The sequence below is a fragment of the Coregonus clupeaformis genome, chromosome 9 (genome assembly GCF_020615455.1).
Source record: "Coregonus clupeaformis isolate EN_2021a chromosome 9, ASM2061545v1, whole genome shotgun sequence".
NCBI lineage: Eukaryota > Metazoa > Chordata > Actinopteri > Salmoniformes > Salmonidae > Coregonus > Coregonus clupeaformis.
Genome location: NC_059200.1, coordinates 8,484,747 through 8,510,864, shown reverse-complemented (window position 1 = coordinate 8,510,864; position 26,118 = coordinate 8,484,747). Strand labels below are relative to the sequence as shown.

At 46.3% G+C, this 26,118-nt stretch overlaps 1 pseudogene; it reads left to right on the top strand.

Annotated features, from left to right (window-relative positions):
- The first annotated feature begins 5,747 nt into the window (after positions 1-5,747).
- On the top strand, positions 5,748-6,778 carry LOC121574178 (annotated as a pseudogene).
- The last annotated feature ends 19,340 nt before the right edge of the window (positions 6,779-26,118 follow it).

Genomic DNA, 26,118 nt, shown 5'->3' with positions numbered 1-26,118 from the left:
CGGTCACATTTGTGTCAGTGCAGTACATGTTAAGTGCCCTTCTCTATAAGCATGCTGAAAGTCTGTTGTCTGTTGTGAAAAAAGCCTGTGAATTTATTATTAAAACAATTGTTTACTTTTACACTTTTTACAACCAGGACAGGATGAGAGAGGAGGGTAGACAAGAGAGACAGCAACAGATGACACAGAGAAAGCGATGGTGCGAGGCAGAGGAGGGGTAGACTATATCACTTAAATCTGCTCTATGGATTCTAATTACTGCACAGTGTATGTGTGCATGTGTGTGAGAGAGAGAGTGTTTGGGTACTGTGGGATTCTTTAATCAGTTTGGCTCAATGGACAGGTCAGAGTCTATGTTTGAAGTTGGTGAGTGGTATGGAGGTTTTTGGCAATACACTGTAAATGTACAGTGCATTCGGAAAGTATTCAGACCCCTTGACCTTTTCCATATGTTGTTACGTTACAGCCTTATTCTAAAATTGATTTTTTCCCCTCATCAATCTACACACAATACCCCATAATGACAAAGCAAAAACCAGGTTTAGAAATGTTTGCAAATGTATAAAAAATTAATACATGAAATATGACATTTACATAAGTATTCAGACCCTTTACTCAGTACTTTGTTGAAGCACCTTTGGCAACGATTACAGCCTCGACTCTTCTTGGGTATGATGCTACAAGCTTGGCACACCAGTATTTGGGGAGTTTCTCCCATTCTTCTCTGTAGATCTTCTCAAGCTCTGTTAGGTTGAATGGGGAGCGTCGCTGCACAGTTATTTTCAGGTCTCTCCAGAGATGTTCGATCAGGTTCAAGTCCGGGCTCTGGCTGGGCCACTCAAGGACATTCAGAGACTTGTCCAGAAGCCACTCCTGCGTTGTCTTGGCTGTGTGCTTAGGGTCATTTGCTTTATCTTGGCCAGGTCGCAGTTGTAAATGAGAACTTGTTCTCAACTGGCTTACCTGGTTAAATAAAGGTGCATTTTTTTTTTTTTATTGTCCTGTTGGAAGGTGAACCTTCACCCCAGTCTGAGGTCCTGAGCGCTCTGGAGCAGGTTTTCATCAAGGATCTCTCTGTACTTTGCTCTGTTCATCTTTCCCTCGATCCTGACTAGTCTTCCAGTCCCTGCCGCTGAAAAACATCCCCACAGCATGATGCTGCCACCACCATGCTTCACTGTAGGGATGGTACCAGGTTTCCTCCAGACGTGATGCTTGGCATTCAGGCCAAATACTTCAATCTTGGTTTCATCAGACAAGAGAATCTTGTTTCTCATGGTCTGAGAGTCTTTAGGTGCCTTTTGGCAAACTCCAAGTGGCTTCTGTCTGACCACTCTTCCATAAAGGCCTGAGTGGTGGAGTGCTGCAGAGATGGTTGTTCTTATGGAAGGTTCTCTCATCTCCACAAAGGAACTCTGGAGCTCTGTCAGAGTGACCATTGGGTTCTTGATCACCTCCCTGACCAGGACCTTCTCTCCAGTTTGCTCAGTTTGGCCGGGCGGCCAGCTCTAGGAAGAGTCTTGGTGGTTCCAAACTTCTTCCATTTAAGAATGATGGAGGCCACTGTGTTCTTGGGGACCTTCAATGCTGCAGAAATGTTTTGGTACCCTTCCCCAGATCTGTGCCTTGACACAATCCTGTCTCGGATCTCTACGTACAATTCCTTCGACCTCATGGCATGGTTTTTTCTCTGACATGCACTGTCAGGTGTGGGACCTTATATAGACAGGTGTGTGCCTTTCCAAATCATGTCCAATCAATTGAATTTACCACATGTGGACTCCAATGAAGTTGTAGAAACATCTCAAGGATGATCAATGGAAACAGGATGCACCTGAGCTCATTTTTGAGTCTCATAGCAAAGGGTCTGAATACTTATGTAAACCTGTTTTCGCTTTGTCATTATGGGGTATTGTGTGTAGATTGATGAGGGAATGTTTTTATTTAATCAATTTTAGAACAAGGCTATAACGTAACAAAATGTGGAAAAAGTCAAGGGGTCTGAATACTTTCCAAATGCACTGTATGTGTTCCAGAGTAATCAAATCAAATCAAATCAAATTGTATTTGTCACATGCGCTGAATACAACTGGTGTAGATGTTATCATGAAATGCTTGCTTACGAACCCTTCCCAACGATGCAGTGTTAAAAAAATAGTAACACAATAGGAATACAATACAGACGAATGGAGCTATATACAGGGAGTAGCAGTACCAGATCAATGTGCAGTGGTACGAGGTAGATATGTACATGAAGGCAGGGTAAAGTGACTAGGCATCAGGATAGATAATAATAATAAGTCAAGAGCAGTGCATTTGCCATAACAAGCGGTGATGAAGCCAGTCGAGATGCTCTCGATGTTGCAGCTGTAGAATGTTTTGAGGATCTGAGGGCCCATGCCAAATCTTTTCAGTCTCCTGAGGGGGAAGAGGTGCTGCCATGCCCTCTTCACGACTGTGCGGGTGTGTGTGGACCATGTTAAGTCCTTAGTGATGTGGACGCCAAGGAACTTGAAGCTCCCGACCCGCTCCGTAACAGCCCTGTCAATATGGATGGGGCGTGCTTTCCCCTCTTTCTCCTATAGTCCACGATCAGCTCCTTGGGCTTACTGACATTGAGGGAGAGTTGTTGTCCTGGCACCACACTGCTAAGTCACTGACCTCCTCCCTGTAGAGTGACTCATCAGTAGAGAGTAGAGAGTGTTCCAGAGTAGAGAGACCCACAGTAGCTACTGTAATTGAGTACTGGCAGTGTCTGCTGTGGCAGGTGGGAAGGTGCAAGTTACCTGAAAAATATCTAATCTCTCAATGTTCTAATCTCTCAATGTTAATCTCAAAGTGAACAAAATTCATGCATTTAGCTGTTGAAATTCCTTCTTTCTTTTGCCAGGGTAGGATGCCCCCGGACCCCCCTACTGGCTTTGGGCTATGCCACGAATGTCTTCAAATCCTAGAAATGCCCCTGATTTGTGCATTACAATTTCAAAAATATTTAATTCAAATTAAATATCTTAATAAAAATTCAAAATTATGTTATTCAAATACAATTTCTGTTGGCACTGAAATCACTCCGTGCTCTCTCTTCTGACTTCTTAGGCTAGAGTATGTTTGAATGGTGAAGTCAGGTTTGTTTATAGTTAAAGAGATTGTAATTTTGTTTTGCTGAAAACACTCCAAAAACCACTTTATGTTAGTCCCTTGTGTTCCCATCCTAATCCTACTCATACTAAATACTGCTTTGAGTCTGGCTGTGTCCGTCTTCAGGCTTGGACTGAAGGAGTCTGTGAGAGAATTATAGAAAGTACAGAGCTGCGTTTTGCTTCTATGTTTGTGGTGACTTAGCACTCTCTCTCTCTCTCTCAGCTGAAGGTTTACTGTGGTGTGTAGGTCTGTAGGATTAGCCCCGGTCTTTGGCTCTGATTGCCTCTCCTTAATATCACTACAAGGAGACCCAACAGAGAGATCGACAACAGTGGGGAGCTGTGGGGATTTTCACATTTACATTTATGTCATTTAGCAGACGCTCTTATCCAGAGCGACTTACAGTTAATGAGTGCATACATTATTATAAATTTAAAAAATCATACTGGCCCCCCGTGGGAATCGAACCCACAACCCTGGCGTAGGGGAGGCCATTCCCTCCCCTACCCTGGACCAATTGTGCGCCGCCCCATGGGTCTCCCGGTCACGGCCGGCTACGACAGAGCCTGGATTCGAACCAGGATCTCTAGTGGCACAGCTAGCACTGCGATGCAGTGCCTTAAACCACTGCGCCACTCGGGAGGTATACACAAGCACACATATTGTGTGCTTGTGTGAATTGTGTGTGTGTGTGTGTATATGTGTGTGTGTGTGTGTGTGTGTGTGTGTGTGTGTGTGTGTGTGTGTGTGTGTGTGTGTGCATACAGCAAACCAGAAAGACAGAAACCTACCATAACCCTCCATACACAGAAAACCAGAAAGACACTGCATGTACAGACTGACAAGAGCATAGAAAATGGATATAGACATGTGCAGGTAATATAAGGTGTGTGTGTGTAGATAGCACACTGATGAGGTTAGACAGAGAGAGCAGTAAGGGGAGAGCACACAGTTCACACACTCACACACAGACACCCAATCACACACACAGACACCCACTCAGAGTGGAGGGAGGCAGCTGCTCCAGGTTTGAGAACACTGTGCAGTTCAAAGCAAATTAGGAGAGAGTGAAGGTCCGACAGGTTGAATGGACAGACTGATGGACGGACGGACGGACAGGCGAACAGACAGACAGGCAGGCAGGCAGGCAGGCAGGCGAACAGGCAGGCAGACAGACAGACAGACAGAGAGGAGCCATCAGGGAGAGAGCTGAGAGAGGAGAACACAGAACACTCATCTCTACACTACAGGATCGCAAACCTCTGCACAGGTACTGTACACTCTCCTTTACTGCAAATACTCTAAACTTCTTATTGTCTCTACAGAAAAACCATCTAATTTCATACATTCATACATCTTATTGTCATGTTTTTTGTTTGATTCTGTATTCACTGATAAAAATAATGATAGATGGAACAGAATGTTATTGGCCACATGCACCGAATACAACAGGTGCAGACATTACAGTGAAATGCTTACTTACAGCCCTTAACCAACAGTGCATTTATTTTTAATAAAAAAGTAAAATAAAACAACAACAAAAAAGTGTTGAGAAAAAAAGAGCAGAAGTAAAATAAAATAACTGTAGGGAGGCTATATATACAGGGGAGTACCGGTGCAGAGTCAATGTGCGGGGGCACCGGCTAGTTGAGGTAGTTGAAGTAATATGTACATGTGGGTAGAGTTAAAGTGACTATGCATAAATCATTAACAGAGTAGCAGCAGCGTAAAAAGATGGGGTGAGGGGGCAGTGCAAATAGTCCGGGTAGCCATGATTAGCTGTTCAGGAGTCTTATGGCTTGGGGGTAGAAGCTGTTGAGAAGTCTTTTGGACCTAGACTTGGCACTCCAGTACCGCTTGCCGTGCGGTAGCAGAGAGAACAGTCTATGACTAGGTGTGGCTGGAGTCTTTGACAATTTTGAGGGCCTTCCTCTGACACCGCCTGGTATAGAGGTCCTGGATGGCAGGAAGCTTGGCCCCAGTGATGTACTGGGCCGTACGCACTACCCTCTGTAGTGCCTTGCGGTCGGAGGCCAAGCAGTTGCCATACCAGGCGGTGATGCAACCAGTCAGGATGCTCTCGATGGTGCAGCTGTAGAATTTTTTGAGGATCTGAGGACCCATGCCGAATCTTTTCAGTCTCCTGAGGGGGAGAATGCCAGCAGTTCTGTTGTATGTTTGATTGGACACAGCTGTTGCTCTACCTGGGATAATCAACAGGAATTCAAATTACCATGTTAAAGAAATGGGCATTTGGCCATATTGCACTTGAGTAATGGGACTGTGTACTGCTGTTTTTATCCAATATTGTTGTATCGCTTTCCTAGGAAATTATCTAATGCTGAATAGTAGGATTTCCATAAAAATTGTCAAACAGTTACTATAGTCTAATGGGGGGATATACATACTGTTCTTTGCCAAAAAAAATGTACATGCATATTTCATTTTGTATAATTTCAGAAAGCTTCAACCCACCTTTAGTTTTTTATTATTGTACTGTAACAAAAACAAAGCTCTCTCAAATTGTCAATCAGTGATTGGCTTATAACACTCACACAGCTGTGTGTATCTCCATTCTATTTACAGTCCACCCGTTCTGGTTAGAGATGGAGCCAGTGTTGGAGAGGTCTGTGGGTGGCTCCTCCAATGCCAGCCTGGTAGTTGCTCCTCTGAACCGCAGTGACCCAGTAGAGTTGTTCTCAGGTCTGCAGTTACTGCTGAGCTACCGCCCTCTGTTCATCCCTCTCTACTGCCTCCTGGTGGCCGTGGCCTGCGTGTGCAATGCCCTCCTACTAGCATGCATCCTGGCTGACAAGAAACTCCACAATGCCACCAATTTCTTCATAGGGAACCTGGCTGCAGGCGACCTGCTCATGTGTCTGAGTTGTGTCCCTCTGACCGCCTCCTATGCCTTCGAGCCCGAGGGCTGGCTGTTTGGCCGGCCGCTCTGCCACCTGGTCCCCCTGCTGCAGACCTCCACCGTCTTTGTCTCTGTGCTGACCCTCACAGCCATCGCTGTGGACCGCTATGTGGTGGTGGTTCACCCTGTGAGGAGGTGGATCTCCCTGAGAGGGTGTGGGGCGCTGGCGGTGGGGGTGTGGCTTCTGTCCCTGCTCCTGGCGACTCCCCCTTCCACTCAGACCACCTGCGGCTGCTCTACTCCTGCTTCATCCTGCTCACCTCCTACCTGCTGCCCCTGCTGTCGGTCAGTGTGGCCTACTGCGGCATTTCAGCCCGGCTCCGTCAGCGCTGTCTCCCTGGGGCGCCCTCCCACAGCCTGCATTGCTGGAACAGGACAAAGAGGAAGACCTTCTCTTTGCTGGTGCTGTCTGTGCTCTCCTTCTGCTGGCTGCCTCTGCAGGTGCTTAACCTGCTGCTGGACCTGGACCAGGACTTCCTGCTGGTGGGCAAACGTCACGTCAACCTGCTGCAGGTGTGCTGCCACCTGCTAGCCATGAGCTCCGCCTGCTACAACCCCTTCATCTACGCCTCGCTGCACAGCAAGGTGCGCTTGCGCCTCCGTGACTACTTGAGACCCCTGACAGGGCGGGGCCGCCAGAGCAGCCTGCTCTCCCAGCATGCATTACAGCACAACACTAACACCTGTCTTAGCATGGTGTCTGAGCAGCCAATCTGAGAGTAGCAGGAAGGGCCACAGACCAGCGCTGACAACTCCTTCTAAAAGATGAGACAACACTCACTCTCCACACTCAGAGAGGACAGGGCTCATGATTAGGTGATGTTACGAGAGGTTACAGGTGGTACTGCTGTTGATTGACTTTAGGTTTTCCTCCACACCCATCTCCCTAATGCTCCTCTCCCTGACCCTCTCCCGGGTTCTCACCTCTCAGTAATTCAGATAGCTACACTCTCTCTAGGCGTTCTGTGAAAAGTCTATAGCACCATAGTACTCAGAGTCCTACCTGAGGCCATGCTTGTTTTAATGTCCCCCAGCTCCCCTGAAGGCACACACTACCAATCCCTCAAATGAGACTATGGCCAATGGATGATGAGCGAACAAGGGTGGCACCGAGGTCTCTGTATATGGCTCTCTGTTTCTCTCTTTTTGTCACACTCTCTCTTACTCTCAAATTGTGAGCTGTACAGCACTCATATTCTGCCTCACCTTTGAGTGTGTGTATGCTGATTATCTAGATTGTCACCCTGCATGTTTGTCATAGTTATCTCTCACAGCATACTAGTAGTCTGCGCTCCAGCAGGTATATCTCACTGGTCATCCCCAAAGCCAACACCTCCTTTGGCCGCCATTCCTTCCAGTTCTCTGCTGCCAATGACTGGAACGAATTGTAAAAATCTCTGAAGCTGGAGACTCTTATCTCCCTCACTAACTTTAAGCATCAGTTGTCAGAGCACCTTACCGATCACTGCACCTGTACACAGCCCATCTGAAATTAGCCCACCCAACTACCTCATCCCTATATTGTTATTTATTTTGCTCTTTTGCACCCCAGTATCTCTATTTGCACATAATCTCTTGCACATCTAGCATTCCAGTGTTAATACTAATTGTAATTATTTTGCACTATAGCCTATTTATTGCCTTACCTCCATAACTTGCTACATTTGCACACACTGTATATATATTTTCTGTTGTAATTTTTTTGACTTTATGTTTTTTTACCCCATATGTAACTATGTGTTGTTGTTTTTATCGCACTGCTTTGCTTTATCTTGGCCAGGTCGCAGTTGTAAATGAGAACTTGTTCTCAACTGGTTTACCTGGTTAAATAAAGGTTAAATAAAGAAATTCAGTGTGTGTGATGTTGAGTGAAAACACAGGTCAGGTGAGCACCTGGATAACCCTGATATTATGTTGAAACTCCCAGCTGTGTCTCTCAACTTGTATACACAAAGGGTCCTCTCTTTTACTAAACTCAGCAAAAAAAGAAATGTCCTCTCACTGTCAACTGCGTTTATTTTCAGCAAACTTAACATGTGTAAATATTTGTATGAACATAACAAGATTCAACAACTGAGACATAAACTGAACATGTTCCACAGACATGTGACTAACAGAAATTGAATAATGTGTGCCTGAACAAAGGGGGGGGTCAAAATCAAAAGTAACAGTCAGTATCTGGTGTGGCCACCAGCTGCATTAAGTACTGCAGTGCATCTCCTCCTCATGGACTGCACCAGATGTGCCAGTTCTTGCTGTGAGATGTTACTCCACTCTTCCACCAAGGCACCTGCAAGTTCCCGGACATTTCTGGGGGGAATGGCCCTAGACCTCACCCTCCAATCAAACAGGTCCCAGACGTGCTCAATGGGATTGAGATCCGGGCTCTTCACTGGCCATGGCAGAACACTGACATTCCTGTCTTGCAGGAAATCACGCACAGAACGAGCAGTATGGCTGGTGGCATTGTCATGCTGGAGGGTCATGTCAGGATGAGCCTGCAGGAAGGGTACCACATGAGGGAGGAGGATATCTTCCCTGTAATGCACAGCGTTGAGATTGCCTGCAATGACAACAAGCTCAGTCCGATGATGCTGTGACACACCACCCCAGACCATGACAGACCCTCCACCTCCAAATCGATCCCGCTCCAGAGTACAGGCCTCGGTGTAACGCTCATTCCTTCAACGATAAACGCAAATCCGACCATCACCCCAGGTGACACAAAACCGCGACTCGTCAGTGAAGAGCACTTTTTGCCAGTCCTGTCTGGTCCAGCGACGGTGGGTTTGTGCCCATAGGCGACGTTGTTGCCGGTGATGTCTGGTGAGGACCTGCCTTACAACAGGCCTACAAGCCCTCAGTCCAGCCTCTCTCATCCTATTGCGGACAGTCTGAACACTGATGGAGGGATTGTGCGTTCCTGGTGTATCTCGGGCAGTTGTTGTTGCCATCCTGTACCTGTCCTGTAGGTGTGATGTTCGGATGTACCGATCCTGTGCAGGTGTTGTTACATGTGGTCTGCCACTGAGAGGACGATCAGCTGTCCGTCATGTCTCCCTATAGCGCTGTCTTAGGTGTCTCTCAGTATGGACATTGCAATTTATTGCCCTGGCCACATCTGCAGTCCTCATGCCTCCTTGCAGCATGCCTAAGGCACTTTCACGCAGATGAGCAGGGACACTGGGAATCTTTCTTTTGGTGTTTTTCAGAGTCAGTAGAAAGGCCTCTTTAGTGTCCTACATTTTCATAACTGTGATCTTAATTGCCTACCGTCTGTAAGCTGTTAGTGTCTTAATGACCGTTCCACAGGTGCATGTTCATTCATTGTTTATGGTTCATTGAACAAGCATGGTAAACAGTGTTTAAACCCTTTACAATGAAGATCTGTGAAGTTATTTGGATTTTTACAAATTATCTTTGAAAGACAGGGTCCTGAAAAAGGGACGTTTCTTTTTTTGCTGAGTTTATATTCCCACACCTCACAACTACGCTACCGTATGTACGCACACACAAACACGCACGCACACACTCGCAAGCATGCACACACACACACACACACACACATCTGTCTCTCATGTTACCTGCAAGTCTCCATATCCGTTTTCTATGCCGTTGTGATACAGTCTGTACATGCTGTGTCTTTCTGGTTTCCTGTGTCTTGTGGTGCTTTATGGAAGGTTATGGTAGGTTTCAGTCTTTCTGGTTTGCTGTATCGAGTTTTCTTGTGGTACTGTAGAAGGTTCAGTTAGGTTTTGTGTTTGGTGCTCATCCTAACGTTGAGTAATCACCAGCGTTGATATCCCGGGGTCACAGCCCATGCTTTGTTTATCAATCATGACTGATATTAAGTTCAACCGTGTGAACTCTATGTGACATGCTAAATTCTCCCCCTTGTTCCTCTCTGAATAAAGCCTGACAGGGTTGCCTAATGCACCAGCCCCTCACAGGGGTGAGAAAAGGCCCTCTAAAGAACATTCTCATGTCAGAAACTGTGAAAAATTCTCAAAGACGTCAAAGGTCATGTAAGCTGATGAAAGCACAGCTGAAAGTAAAGTGTAGATCTGCAGTGCTCTTGTCACGGTTTACTAAGCCAGAACCCAGAAGCAGACCAGGACAAGGTAAATTGAAACAAAGGTGAGTGTTTATTTAATAGATCCACGAGTGAGGCTGAATAATCCAGGGAACAGAGCGGGTGGCGTGGATGGGTTGTTGAGGGTGCAGTGGTAGGTCCAGTAATGGCTCGGCAGCCGCCGACCATCAGGCAGAGGTTGGGTGAAGGTTCCGGGTGAGTGACTGCAGATAGAACAAAACGGAGGTAAGTATACAGCAAGTCAAAAAGGTGCAAAACAACAAAACTAACGCTAGAAGTTCCAAGGCTGATACACGGACAAACATACTGTTCATGGCTAACGATCCGGCAGGGGAATGGATGTTAGGACAGAGCCTAAGAAGGGTGATGATCAGGACCAGGTGTGCAGATTGCTGATGGGATGCAGGTGCGGAAATCAAGAGAGCTCCCGCCTAGCAACGTTGCCCGGCAACCAGGCAGGAGCGTTCCAGAACCCTCGGGAAACTGGAGATCCCGAGCAGAAAAACTAATACCCAGACAGAAACCGACTCAGACTGCAGGGATCGTTACAGTACCCCCCTCCGACGAACGCCACCGGGCGGACTCCCGGAGCGCCAGGATGGAGGCGGTAGAAGTCACGAATGAGGTCAGCATCTAGGATCTGTCGCCGCGGAATCCAACTCCTCTCTTCAGGACCATACCCCTCCCAGTCCACGAGATACTGGAAACCCCGGCCCCGCCGTCTGGAATCCATGATGCGTCGCACCGTGTAGGCAGGACCACCTCCGATCATCCGAGGAGGAGGAGGAGGAGGCGGAGGAGGCAACAGAGGACTGAGGAGAACAGGCTTGAGGCAGGAGACATGAAAGGTGGGATGGACTCTGAGCGTCCCTCCCTCGGACGGAATGGTCGAAGAGCTTCCTCATCTCGGCCGTGAACCCCTGGTATGAAGCCATGCAGGGGTCTTGTCGTTCCCAAACGGCTGAAGCCCACTCCAGCGCTCGACCACGCAGCAACTCAATCACAAAGGCTATCCTAGCCTTGTCTGTGGCATAAGAGTAGGGCTGTAGATCGAACACTAACCCACACTGCATAAGGAAAGAACGGCATCTTCCCAGCTCCCCCTCATATCTATCCGGCGTCGGAACCTTGGGCTCACGGAAGGACACAGCTCCAGAAGCGGCAGGCGAGATGGGTGAAACCGGTAGTGGATCCTCCACCGGAAACTTGCGCTGGTTCTGGACCTCCGTCAGACCGGTAGAAAGGTTTCGAACTGCCAACGCGATCTCCTGTAGCTCCGTGCTATGATGGCCCAACATCTTCTCCTGATGGGTAATGGCATGGCGAACAGAGTCCAGGTCCGCTGGGTTCATTACTGGCCGGATCGTTCTGTCACGGTTTACTAAGCCAGAACCCAGAAGCAGACCAGGACAAGGTAAATTGAAACAAAGGTGAGTGTTTATTTAATAGATCCACGAGTGAGGCTGAATAATCCAGGGAACAGAGCGGGTGGCGTGGATGGGTTGTTGAGGGTGCAGTGGTAGGTCCAGTAATGGCTCGGCAGCCGCCCGACCATCAGGCAGAGGTTGGGTGAAGGTTCGGGTGAGTGACTGCAGATAGAACAAAACGGAGGTAAGTATACAGCAAGTCAAAAAGGTGCAAAACAACAAAACTAACGCTAGAAGTTCCAAGGCTGATACACGGACAAACATACTGTTCATGGCTAACGATCCGGCAGGGAATGGATGTTAGGACAGAGCCTAAGAAGGGTGATGATCAGGACCAGGTGTGCAGATTGCTGATGGGATGCAGGTGCGGAAATCAAGAGAGCTCCCGCCTAGCAACGTTGCCCGGCAACCAGGCAGGGAGCGTTCCAGAACCCTCGGGAAACTGGAGATCCCGAGCAGAAAAACTAATACCCAGACAGAAACCGACTCAGACTGCAGGGATCGTTACAGCTCTGCTCCCTCTGCTGACTATCAGTCCCTAGCAGGGATGGACAGTAACAGTGTTAGCCTCCTAAAGTGCCAACCGCAAGATTAACAGAGCGCTGTTATATTTCATGGATTATTGATAAATGGAACGATGTATTCCAGAAAATGTAGGAGGCTGTTTCGAATCTTTATGTAACCTCTTTACATGCCCAATAAGCTCGTCCAGACTACAATATTTACACATAAAAATGCTAAATATGATAGGTCATATGTCTGATTTGGCAAAGATTTAGCTTGGGTTTCCCAACAACTGTGGTTTGATTGTGTACGTCTTTCCATTGTAATGGATGATCATGTGCTACAGACTGAATAGGTAATCTGCTAACAGCAGGAAACGCTGATAGACATGAATAGAATCCAGGATGCATGTATTGTGTTGTGTACACATTACAATTTTATCCCATAATAATACAGATTATATTTCATGCCAAGCTGCATAGAAGCGCTTTCTGTATTTAGAGTGATAAACAAGGCATGGGTGCATCTGTATTAGTAATTAGCAAGGAAGGAAACAGCGAGGAGAGGAGAGGAATGCACAGACAGATAGAGCTCCTCAGCCTCAACTCAACACAGAGGAGGACCAGACTCATCAGCCCTGAAGGGCCCTCAAGAACCTGGGCAATGGTAAACACGCACGCACACACACAAACATATACATTGCACAAAGGAATAATTACACAGACACACACGCAAAGCATAGACACCACACAAGCATGCTCTAAAGGAGGTGTGTGCATGACATTCTAATCTGAGCCTTACGTCTCTGGACTAAGGACCATTTTAGTTGATAATGTACGTGGTTAACCTGCACAAGCTTTCTCTTCTGCCAACCATCATCACACAAGCATGCTATACTGAACAAAAATATAAACGCAACATGCAAAATTGCCAAAGACTCCAACCACCCTAGTCATAGACTGCTCTCTCTGCTACCGCACGGCAAGCGGTACCGGAGCGCAAAGTCTAGATCCAAAAGGCTTAACAGCTTCTACCCCAAGCCATAAGACTGCTGAACAGCTAATCAAATGTCTACTCGGACTATTTGCGCTGCTGCTACTCACTGTTCATTATCTATGCATAGTCACTTTATGTACATATTACCTCAATTACCTCAAATAACATTGACTCGGTACCGGTACCCCCTGTATAAAGCTTCGTTATTGATATTTTATTGTTACTCTTTAATTCTTTTTACTTTAATTTATTTAGTAAATATTTTAAAACCTTTTTTTTCTTAAAACTGTGATGAGTACTGAGGATGACAGTACCCCCTCGGACGCGCGGCTCCCGCCGCAGGACATCACCAGCCAGAAGGACGACCCCGAGGACGAGGAGCGGGCCGGTCAGGGTAGCGACGGTGGAAGTCACGAATTAGGTTGGGGTCCAGAAAGTCCCAAGCCGGAACCCAGCTCCTCTCCTCAGGACCCTACCCCTCCCAGTCCACCATGTAACGGAGCCGTCCCCCACGGAACCTGGCGTCCAGCACGTCCCTCACCGCATACGCTGGATTCCCGTCAATGTCCAGGGGCGGAGGGGGCGTACCCCGGGGGACGGTATCCACCAGAGGACCAGGAACCACCGGCCTGAGGAGAGACACATGAAAAGTGGGTGAGACACGGTAGTGAGGGGGAAGGAGCAGCCGGTACGATACTTCATTTATCCGCCGGAGGACCTTAAACGGCCCCACAAACCGGGGGCTCAGTTTCTTGTAGGGCAGGCGGAGAGGGAGGTTTTTTGTGGACAGCCAGACACGATCACCAGGCTGGAATACGGGGGCTTCACTGCGGTGGCAGTCGGCTTGGTCCTTCTGCCGACGAATGGCCCTCTGGAGATGGACATGGGCGGCGTCCCAGACCTGTCCGGCCCTGCGGAACCACTTGTCAACAGCAGGCGCATCGGTCTGGCTGGGTGTCCAAGGGGCCAGGGCCGGCTGGTACCCCAGGACGCACTGGAAGGGAGTGAGCCCTGTGGAGGAGTGAACGAGGGAGTTCTGGGCATATTCTGCCCAGGGTAGAAACCTCACCCACTCACCCTACCGGTCCTGAAAGAAACCTCCCCAGCTCCTGGTTCATGCGCTCCACCTGCCCATTCGACTGAGGCCTATACTCAGAAGTGAGGCTGGCCGTGGCCCTGATCTTCTCCTGGAAAGCCTTCCACACTCGGGAGGTGAATTGGGGGCCACGGTCCGAGACAATGTCCTCCGGAGGTCCATAATGCCGGAAGACCTGTTGGAACAGGACCTCAGAAACCTGGAGAGCAGAAGGAAGACCGTGATTTGGAGAACCGATCTACGACCACCAGGACTGTGGTGAAGCCGTCAGAACGTGGGAGGTCGGTGACAAAGTCTATGGACAGGTGTGACCAAGGTGAACCTCTCCTTCAGCCTCTTGAAGGCAGCGTCAGCCTCAGTGTTCCAGGCCAGCTTCTGAGGCCCACCCTTAAGGAGAGAGGTGAGCGGGGCAGCTATTGAGCTGAAGGACCTGATGAAACGGCGGTAGAAATTTGCGAAGCCCAGGAAGCTCTGTAGGCCCTTGATGGTGGTTGGGACTGGCCATGACCTGACAGCGTCTGTCTTCACTCTTTCCATGAACACCACCTGAGGACTGATCCTGTATCCCAGGAAGGAGATGGCCTGTTGGTGGAATTCACATTTCTCCTCCTTCACCAACAGACTGTGTTCCCGGAGGCAGAGTAGGACCGCTCTGACGTCCCTGACGTGCTCCTTGAACGTAGCCGAGTAGATCAGGATATCGTCGATGCACACCACCACCTGTCTACTCAGCATGTCTCAGAACACGTAATTGACGAAGGACTGGAACACGGAAGGTGCGTTAGCGAGGCCGTAGGGCATGACGCAGTATTCATAGTGGCCTAAGGTAGTGCTGAATGCCGTCTTCCACTCGTCTCCTTCCCGGATTCTGATCAGGTTGTAGGCACTCCTCCGGTCCAACTTGGTAAAGTACCGGGTCCCTCGCAGCTGCTCGATGGCCGACGGAACCAGAGGGAGGGGGTACCGGTACTTGGTGGTGACTGCGTTCAGCCCCCGGTAGTCAATGCACAGTCTCAGTCCTCCATCTTTTTTGGTCACGAAGAAGAAGCTGGCAGAGGCAGGAGAGGTAGAGCGTCTGATGAACCCCTGTTTCAGGGTTTCCGCCACATACTTCTCCATGGCCTCAGTCTCCGCTATGGAGAGGGAGTAAATGCGAATCATCAAGGGGTGTTGTCCCTTCAGCAGGTCAATGGCGCAGTCCCAGGGCCTGTGAGGAGGGAGACACTTAGTCTTGGAGGCAGAGAAGACATCGGAGAGATCTGCATACTCACTTGTATGTTGGGCTGGAGGGCAGACTCCGGAATCTCCACTGACGTGGAACAACAAACCACCGGCAGGCAGGTCCTCCGGCATGAGGGGGACCAGGCTGTGGTCCTCTTGGTGATCCAATTGATGGTGGGGTTGTGTAGTCTGAGCCATGGCAATCCCAAGACAATCTGGTGAAGGGGTGACATGACGATGTGGAAGGACAGCTCCTCGTGGTGCTCCGGTAGTGTGGGAATGGTGATGGTGATAGGGAGAGTGACGTGCGTAATGGTGCCTGATCCAAGTGGTTTATTGTCCAGCGAGGTGACGCAACCCCCATTCAGAGACCAGCTCCCTATCTATAAGGTTCCCCGCTGATCCGGAATATATCAATGCCGTGGAAAGCGAAGAGAAAGAAGAACCATTCACTGTTAGGGGAACTAAAAACAATGGTTTGGTGACAGGTGATGACGGAACACTCACTGAGCGGCCACGGGAGTCATACCGCCTAGATAGGGAGCCGCCAGGAGATCTGTGGTCCGTGGTGGTGTAGGGGGTGCTGCCCACCTGCATAGGTGAGGACTCAGAGGCAGGGCGGCTTCCATAGCTCAGATGGGGTGAGTGTCGAGGCTCCGGGAGGTGTTGGGAACGCCGTCGGTCTCTCAACATGTCGTCAGGACGAATGGATGTGGCGTTGAGGGTATCAAGGTCCATCTTGTCGTCCCGACATGCGAGTTCCATTGTGATGTCGACCCGTAAGCCTCTCCTTTAGGCTGTGTGCAGAGCATGCTCATTCCAGCCGGAAGACGCCACCACCGTGCGAAAGCTCAGGGTGTACTCGCACGCGGCCCCCTCTCCGTGTTGTAGCCGGAGGAGACGCTCACCCCGTCCTTTCCCTCCGTGGGATAATCGAACACCGCCCTAAACCGAGCGAGGAAGGTGGAGTAGGGAAGCGTCGCGGCCTCACCTCCTTCCCAGACTGCCGTGGCCCAATCCAGCGCCTTTCTCTTCAGTAGCGAAATCACCAGCGCTATCCTGGCTTGGTCCAATGGAGATGCCCCACACTGATGTGCCAGATACAGTGAAACCTGTAGCAGGAAGCCTCTACATTTAGTCGTTTTCCCGTCATAGCGCTCCGGCAGGGCGAGGGGTCCCTCAGACGTTGGTGATAGCCCGGGAGGATGTGGACTGGGTGCACTCGCCGCTCCCTGAGGAGCTGCACATTTTAGAGTGGCCTTTTATTGTCCTCAGCACAAGGTGCACCTATGTAATGATCATGCTGTTTAATCAGCTTCTTGATATGCCACACCTGTCAGATAGATGGATTATCTTGGCAAAGGAGAAATGCTCACCAACAGAGATGTAAACAAATTCGTGCAAAACATTTGAGAGAAATAAGCTTCTTGTGCAAATGGAACATTTCTGGGATCTTTTATTTAAGTTCATGAAACATGGGACCAACACTTTACATGTTGCGTTTATATTTTTGTTCAGTGTAATTAAAGAGACTGGATCTATGCTACTATTGTATCAATATACTGGTCTGTCTGTCTGGAGCTCAACTGTCTCTCCTCCCTAGGGTTGATGTCCGCGCCGTTTTATTCTTATTTTAATCGCAGTTTAATTCATAAGAATCTGTCTGATTAAGCTAGAGATTTCCGGGTTTTTGCATGGGCTGCATCTCAATCGTCTCAATGTGGCTGAGATACAGCGCTGTTTGTCAGAACAGGATGATCCCCTATAACCAGTCTTCTCCTGAAAACGTCTGTAAAGTCTGAACGGTTTGCGCTACAAACTAATGTGACCCCACTATGGAAAGCTGAGACTCTCACTGATGTTTTGCTCTATGAGGCCCACAAGGTTCACAGGACTCGTCTGAAGTCAGTCCCTTCGGCGTGCCAACTGAATTTATTTTCTTAGCTTCAAACTAATATGACCCCACGATGATAAGCTGAGATTCTCACGAAAACTAACATGTCGTCCGTTTTGCTCTACAACGCCAACAAGCTTCACAGGACTCGTGAGATGGTCACCCGTTACTGTGCTGTAAAAAAACGAATGAAAATGAATAGACTTGAATAGGCTTTCTTGGAACCAAGGTTACACATCTTTTTTGTCCCAGATGCTTTCCTATATCTCTCAGATGCATTTCAGACACCTCAAACCATACTTCCTTCTGATCTTTTTTTTGCCATGTATGAATTTGTTATTCAAAGCGTTTCTATGGGCTAATAGCAGTAAGGCCAAATGTAATGGTTCATCAGATAATATTTGTATATATTTTTCTGGGATACCTCCAGGGGTCCTAAAACTCAAAATCAAATAGCTAAATGGTCAATCTTATGTTATGAGTATATTAAAACAATGCCATATGTTAGCATAGTAGATATTGCCGTCTAAAGGCTTAGACTCTTATTCAACTTATTCAACTTCAACTTGACACACCTGACATTGTTTGTAACATTAGTTGAAGGATTGTGGAAGACTGTTCCAAGTAATTTAATCCATAGGAGCCTAAAGATGTCCCAGTAAAGCACTGTAAGCAATCATGAAGAATCTGTCAAGTAAATATGTTACCTCAGGATTCACTGATGTCAATGTGATTCAGTGTAACATCTTAGGTGGTGGTGCGGCAATACAGCTATGTAGCCACCAGGTGGCATCAGATAATTCAAACCTGATGAGAGTAGTACTTACACAAAGCAGTCACGCTTCAAAAGTTGTAGACGTCTACAGTGAATTATCGATGTGTTTCAATGGCACCTTCACTAGTCCCTAATTATTTAACCCACACATTAGGAGCTCCAGCAGAGTTCCACCTTAGCTTTGTAACTGACATGGTCTTTACATCAGTCAAGTGGAAAAGGCTATATGGACACTCCTGACCTGAAAACCAATATTTAATTTCAGAATTGGTTAAAAATAGGTTAAGGTTCGGGTTAGGGTAAGGTTTAGGTTCAGGATTAAGTTAAGGTTAGGGTTAAGGTAAGGGTCAGTTTGAGTTTTTGGTTAGTAGTTTTGCAGGTCAGCAGTGTCCTTACAGTCTCTCCCCAACAGAGTGGAAGTGGATCTGACATTCACTGGACCTTTCTTTCCTGGGGCTAAAGGTCCCGAAGCTTCTGCTCATGTGCAGGATTCTCTACTTATGCACAGTCTCTGCTCTACTCGTGGATGACAGGCTACTCTGGCGAATGGTGCTCGTTTCATAAAGTTAGATCAAAGTTGAATCAATTTCTGCAAGACCACATAATGATAGTATTGTACCAAATATAATAGCATAGTATAATGTATGTAAGACAAAAAACACCAACTCATTTCTTATGAGATTTTAGGATGATTGTTTGAATGATCGCATTTTTCTCTCATGTGGCCACAAGTCAACAACGCGTGCCACTAGGCAAAATACAGTGCCTTCAGAAACTATTCACACCCCTTGACTTTTTCCCAAAAAATGTTTGTTACAAAGTGGGATTAAAATTGATTTAATTGTCATTTTTTGAGTACGATCTATACAAAATACTCTGTAATGTCAAAGTGGAAGAAAAATTCTAACATTTGTAAAAACTTTTTAAAAAAATAAAACACTAATATATCTTGATTAAATAAGTATTCTTTGGGGTTAAGTCTCTAAGAGATTTCCACACCTGGATTGTGCAACATTTGCCCATTATTCTTTTCAAAATTCTTCAAGCTCTTTCAAATTGGTTGTTGATCATTGCAGATTTAAGTGAAAACTGAAACTCGGCCACTCAGGAACATTCACTGTCTTCTTGGTAAGCAACTTTAGTGTAGATTTGGCCTTCTGTTTTAGGTTATTGTCCTGTTGAAAGGTGAATTCATCTCCCAGTGTCTGGTGGAAAGCAAATTGAACCAGGTTTTCTTCTTGGATTTTGCCTGTGCTTAGCTCCATTCGGTTTCTTTTTTATCCTGAAAAACTCCCCAGTCATGAACGATTATAAGCATACTCATAACATGATGCAGCCACCACTATGCTTGAAAATATGCAGCGTGGTACTCAGTAATGTGTTGTATTGGTTTTGCCCCAAGCATACAGTGAGGGAAAAAAGTATTTGATCGCCTGCTGATTTTGTAAGTTTGCCCACTGACAAAGAAATGAACAGTCTATAATTGTAATGGTAGGTTTATTTGAACAGTGAGAGACAGAATAACAACAACAAAATCCAGAAAAACGCATGTCAAAAATGTTATAAATTGATTTGCATTTTAATGAGGGAAATAAGTATTTGACCCCCTCTCAATCAGAAAGATTTCTGGCTCCCAGGTGTCTTTTATACAGGTAACAAGATGAGATTAGGAGCACACTCTTAAAGGGAGTGCTCCTAATCTCAGTTTTGTTACCTGTATAAAAGACACCTGTCCACAGAAACAATCAATCATTCAGATTCCAAACTCTCCACCATGGCCAAGACCAAAGAGCTCTCCAAGGATGTCAGGGACAAGATTGTAGACCTACACAAGGCAGGAATGGGCTACAAGACCATTGCCAAGCAGCTTGGTGAGAAGGTGACAACAGAAACACAAAATAACTGTCAATCTCCTGGGGTGCCATGCAAGATCTCACCTTGTGGAGTTGCAATGATCATGAGAACGGTGAGGAATCAGCCCAGAACTACACGGGAGGATCTTGTCAATGATCTCAAGGCAGCTGGGACCATAGTCACCAAGAAAACAATTAGTAACACACTACGCCGTGAAGGACTGAAATCCTGCAGCGCCCACAAGGTCCCCCTGCTCAAGAAAGCACATATACAGGCCCGTCTGAAGTTTGCCAATGAACATCTGAATGATTCAGAGGAGAACTGGGTGAAAGTGTTGTGGTCAGATGAGACCAAAATCGAGCTCTTTGGCATCAACTCAACCCGCCATGTTTGGAGGAGGAGGAATGCTGCCTATGACCCCAAGAACACCATCCCCACCGTCAAACATGGAGGTGGAAACATTATGCTTTGGGGGTGTTTTTCTGCTAAGGGGACAGGACAACTTCACCGCATCAAAGGGACGATGAACGGGGCCATGTACCGTCAAATCTTGGGTGAGAACATCCTTCCCTCAGCCAGGGCATTGAAAATGGGTCGTGGATGGGTATTCCAGCATGACAATGACCCAAAACACACGGCCAAGGCAACAAAGGAGTGGCTCAAGAAGAAGCACATTAAGGTCCTGGAGTGGCCTAGCCAGTCTCAGACCTTAATCCCATAGAAATTCCGTGGAGGAGCTGAAGGTTTGAGTTGCCAAGCGTCAGCCTCGAAACCTTAATGACTTGGAGAAGATCTGCAAAGAGGAGTGGGACAAAATCCCTCCTGAGATGTGTGCAAACCTGGTGGCCAACTACAAGAAACGTCTGACCTCTGTGATTGCCAACAAGGGTTTTGCCACCAAGTACTAAGTCATGTTTTGCAGAGGGGTCAAATACTTATTTCCCTCATTAAAATGCAAATCAATTTATAACATTTTTGACATGCATTTTTCTGGATTGTTTTGTTGTTATTCTGTCTCTCACTGTTCAAATAAACCTACCATTAAAATTATAGACTGATCATGTCTTTGTCAGTGGGCAAACGTACAAAATCAGCAGGGGATCAAATACTTTTTTGCCTCACTGTAACACTTTGTATTCAGGACAAAAATTGCTTTGCCACATTTTTTGCAGTATTACTTTAGTGCCTTGTTGCAAACAGGATGCATGTTTTGGAATATTTGTATTCTGTACAGGCTTCATTCTTTTCACTGTTAATTAGGTTAGTATTGTGGATGAACTACAATGTTGTTGATCCATCCTCAGTTTTCTCCTATCACAGCTATTAAACTCTGTAACTGTTTTAAAGTCACCATTGGCCTCATGGTGAAATCCCTGAGAGGTTTCCTTTCTCTCCGGCAACTGAGTTAGCGCAGTGGTCTAAGGCACTGCATCGCAGTGCTAGCTGTGCCACTAGAGATCCTGGTTCGAATCCAGGCTCTGTCGTAGCCGGCCGTGACCGGGAGACCCATGGGGCAGCGCACAATTGGCCCAGCGTCGTCCAGGGTAGGGGAGGGAATGGCCGGCAGGGATGTTGGTAGAGCATGGTGTTTGCAACGCCAGGGTTGTGGGTTCGATTCCCGTGGGGGGCCAGTATGAAAAATAAATATATATGTACTCACTAACTGTAAGTCGCTCTGGATAAGAGCGTCTGCTAAATGACTAAAATGTAAATGTTAGGAAGGATGCCTGTATCTTTGTAGTGACTGAGTGTATTGATACACCATCAAAAATGTCATTAATAACTTCACCATGCTCGATGGGATATTCAATGTCTGCTTTACCCATCTACCAATAGGTGCCCTTCTTTGCGAGGCATTGGAAAACCTCCATAGTCTTTGTGGTTGAATCTGTGTTTGAAATTCATTGCTCGACTGAAGCACCATACAGATAATTGTATGTGTGGGGTACAGAGATTATATTATTGCACACAGAGTGAGTCCATGCAACTTGATTCTTCTCCTGGACTTATTTAGGCTTGACTCAAGACATTTCAGCTTTTCATTTTTTATTAATTTGTAGAAAATAAAAATAATTCCACTTTGACATTATGGGGTATTTTGTGTAGGTCAGTGACAAAATATATACATTTAATCCATTTTAAATGCAGGCTGTAAAACAACAAAATGTGGAAAAAGTAAAGTGGTGTGAATCCTTTCTGAAGGCACTGTATGTACTTTGAAACAAAACACAGGTTTGTTAACACCATCTTCTCACAAATTCGCTCACTGTACATAATTCGAAACAACACTGTACATAACTAAGAACATCTAAATGCATACTCCCATGCAACTGAATGAGATCACATGGTTGGCATGCAGATGCTGCATGGACGTTTCACCGGTAGAATTATCATTTATGATTGATAGTAAGAAATGTGAATGGAGGGTGACCACAAACATGTGTGCGTAGAGGTAAAGAAACACATGCGCAGAACATGATACAGATCTTTCCAGGGGGGTGAGACCAATAGTTTATATATACACTAGACGTATACTCTAGATGAAGCAACTGCGCCTCGAAATATTTTGTAATCTATATAAATAAATTTATGAATGTCTGCATTTGTTTTTGCCACCTTTATTCTATTACAGACACCTAAATGCATACTTTAAATGATATGTGAGCTAAACATTTTAAAATATACAGTATCTCACAAAAGGGAGTACACCCCTCACATTTTTGTAAATATTTGAGTATATCTTTTCATGTGACAACACTGAAGAAATGACACTTTGCTACAATGTAAAGTAGTGAGTGTACAGCTTGTATAACAGTGTAAATTTGCTGTCCCCTCAAAATAACACAACACACAGCCATTAATGTCTAAATCGCTGGCAACAAAAGTGAGTACACCCCTAAGTGAAAATGTCAAAATTGGGCCCAAAGTGTCAATATTGTGTGTGGCCACCATCATTTTCCAGCACTGCCTTAACCCTCTTGGGCATGGAGTTCACCAGTGCTTCACAGGTTGCCTCTGGAGTCCTCTTCCGCTCCTCCATGACGACATCACGGAGCTGGTGGATGTTAGAGACCTTGCACTCCTCCACCTTCCGTTTGAGGATGCCCCACAGATGCTCAATAGGGTTTAGGTCTGGAGACATGCTTGGTCAGTCCATCACCTTTACCCTCAGCTTCTTTAGCAAGGCAGTGGTCGTCTTGGAGGTGTGTTTGAGGTCGTTATCATGTTGGAATACTGCCCTGCGGCCCAGTCTCCGAATGGAGGGGATCATGCTCTGCTTCAGTATGTCACAGTACATGTTGGCATTCACGGTTCCCTCAATGAACTGTAGCTCCCCAGTGCCGTCAGCACTCATGCAGCCCCAGACCATGACACTCCCACTACCATGCTTGACTGTAGGCAAGACACACTTGTCTTTGTACTCCTCACCTGGTTGCCGCCACACACGCTTGACACCATCTGAACCAAATAAGTTTATTGGTCTCATCAGACCACAGGACATGGTTCCAGTAATCCATGTCCTTCGTCTGCTTGTCTTCAGCAAACTGTTTGCGGGCTTTCTTGTGCATCATCTTTAGAAGAGGCTTCCTTCTGGGACGACAGCCATGCAGACCAATTTGATGCAGTGTGCGGCGTATGGTCTGAGCACTGACAGGCTGACCCCCCACCCCTTCAACCTCTGCAGCAATGCTGGCAGCACTCATACGTCTATTTCCCAAAGACAACCTCTGGATATAATGCTGAGCACGTGCACTCAACTTCTTTGGTCGACCATGGCGAGGCCTGTTCTGAGTGGAACCTGTGCTGTTAAACTGCGGTCTTGGCCACCGTGCTGCAGCTCAGTTTCAGGGTCTTGGCAATCTTCTTATAGCCCAGGCCATCTTTATGTAGAGCAACACTTACTTTTTTCAGATCCTCAGAGAGTTCTTTGCCATGAGGTGCCATGTTGAACTTCCAGTGACCAGTATGAGGGAGTGTGAGGGCGATGACACCAAATTTAACACACCTGCTCCCCATTCACACCTGAGACCTTGTAACACTAACGAGTCACATGACACCGGGGAGGGAAAATGGCTAATTGGGCCCAATTTACTTCAATACATGTACACTGAACAAAAATATAAATGCAACATGTAAAGTGTTGGTCCCATGTTTCATGAACTAAAATAAAAGATCCCGGAAATTTTACCATACACACAAAAAGCTTATTTCTCTCAAATTTTGTGCACAAATTTGTTTAAATCCATGTTAGTGATCATTTCTTCTTTGCCAAGATAATCCATTCACCTGACAGGTGTGGCATATCAAGAAGCTGATTAAACAGCATGATCATTACACAGGTGCACCTTGTGCTGAGGACAATAAAAGGCCACTCTAAAATGTGCAGTCTTGTCACATAACACAATGCCACAGATGTCTCAAGTTTTGAGGGAGCGTGCAATTGACTGTTGCCAGATAATTGAATGTTAATTTCTCTACCATAAGCTGCCTCCAACATCGTTTTAGAGAATTTGGCAGTACATCCAACCAGCCTCACAACCATGTATTTACCACATGTATGGCGTCGTGTGGGCGAGCGGTTTGCTGATGTCAACGTTGTGAACAAATCAAATACATTTATATTTGTCACATGCACCGAACACAACAGGTGTAGACCTTACCGTGAAATGCTTACTTACAAGCCCTTAACCTACAATGCAGTTGTGAACAGAGTGCCCCATGGTGGCGGTGAGGTTATGGTATGGGCAGGCATAAGTTACGGACAACAAACACAATTGCATTTTATCGATGGCAATTTGAATGCAGAGATACCGTGAAGAGATCCTGAGGCCCATTGTCATGCCATTCATCTGCTGCCATCACCTCATGTTTCAGCATGATAATGCACAGCCCCATGTCGCAAGGATCTGTACACAATTCCTGGAAGCTGAAAATGTCCCAGTTCTTCCATGGCCTGCATACACACCAGACATGTCACCCATTGAGCATGTTTGGGAGGCTCTGGATTGACGTGTACAACAGCGTGTTCCAGTTCCCGCCAATATCTAGCAACTTCGCACAGCCATTGAAGAGGAGTGGGACAACATTCCACAGGCCACAATCAACAGCTTGATCAACTCTATGTGAAGGAGATGTGTCGCGCTGCATAAGGCAAATGGTGGTCACACCAGATACTGACTAGTTTTCTGATCCACGTCAATTGACTGATTTCCTTATATGAACTATAACTCAGTAAAATCTTTGAAATTGTTGCATTTATATTTTTGTTCAGTATACATTTGTCCTTGAAACATTTAATTGAATACTGTAGAATTCCATTCATTCCTAAGGACTGCTTCTTCTGGGGAGTGCCAATATGGCTGACCGGTGGTTTCAAAAACCCTCTCATTGGCCAATACATAGCATCAGCAATCCAGGGTTTATATGCATCATTGGACGGGACAGGGCGTAACGGGCAGCCAGTTACCTACGGATCCGCGGCCTCACATCAGAGGGGATATTACTGAAATAACCATAGTTTGAGATTTAAGTGCAATATCTTATAGTGAAATAACATTTACTTTATTGTAATTGCACAAATTATATAACTATCCTGTCAGTCAACATTGCATTACATCAGAATAACTGCTATATAGGCAAACAATTGAATAAGCAATGTGTCAGACACATCACTTCCCTAATCATGCAGCCAAATGTACAGTAAGATCTTACTTGACGTTCACTCACATGGAATCACAGGAGGTCTGAGGACAATTTTACAATATTTAATTTATTCACTATTATACAGATCACATAAGGCCTTCATCTTCATACACCATTCTCAGTCAGACAAATGGTTTGCTGTTGATGAATAGTACTTCATCTTTCACTTGCTATTTCACTTTTGTATTATTTTGTTCTCACACTTTCATGTTTTAAAATAATGAGTTGTTCAACCTTATCCCTTGGTGTGTTCTTAAATCATGCACTAAACTGAAGAGGCCTTAAACCATTCACAAAATTTAAAAAATTGACTTTCAAATCATTTAAAATGCACACAAAAAAATTTTTTCTACCATTGACTAAAGGCCAAAGTGTTAGGCCCCCTAACATACAAATAAACAACCATTTTAGTATAGTATGCTCTCGCCTTTTCTTCTCATTGAACAGCAGATCTGTCAAAGTTGTGTCAGAAATGAAGTGAGCCAAAGTCACAT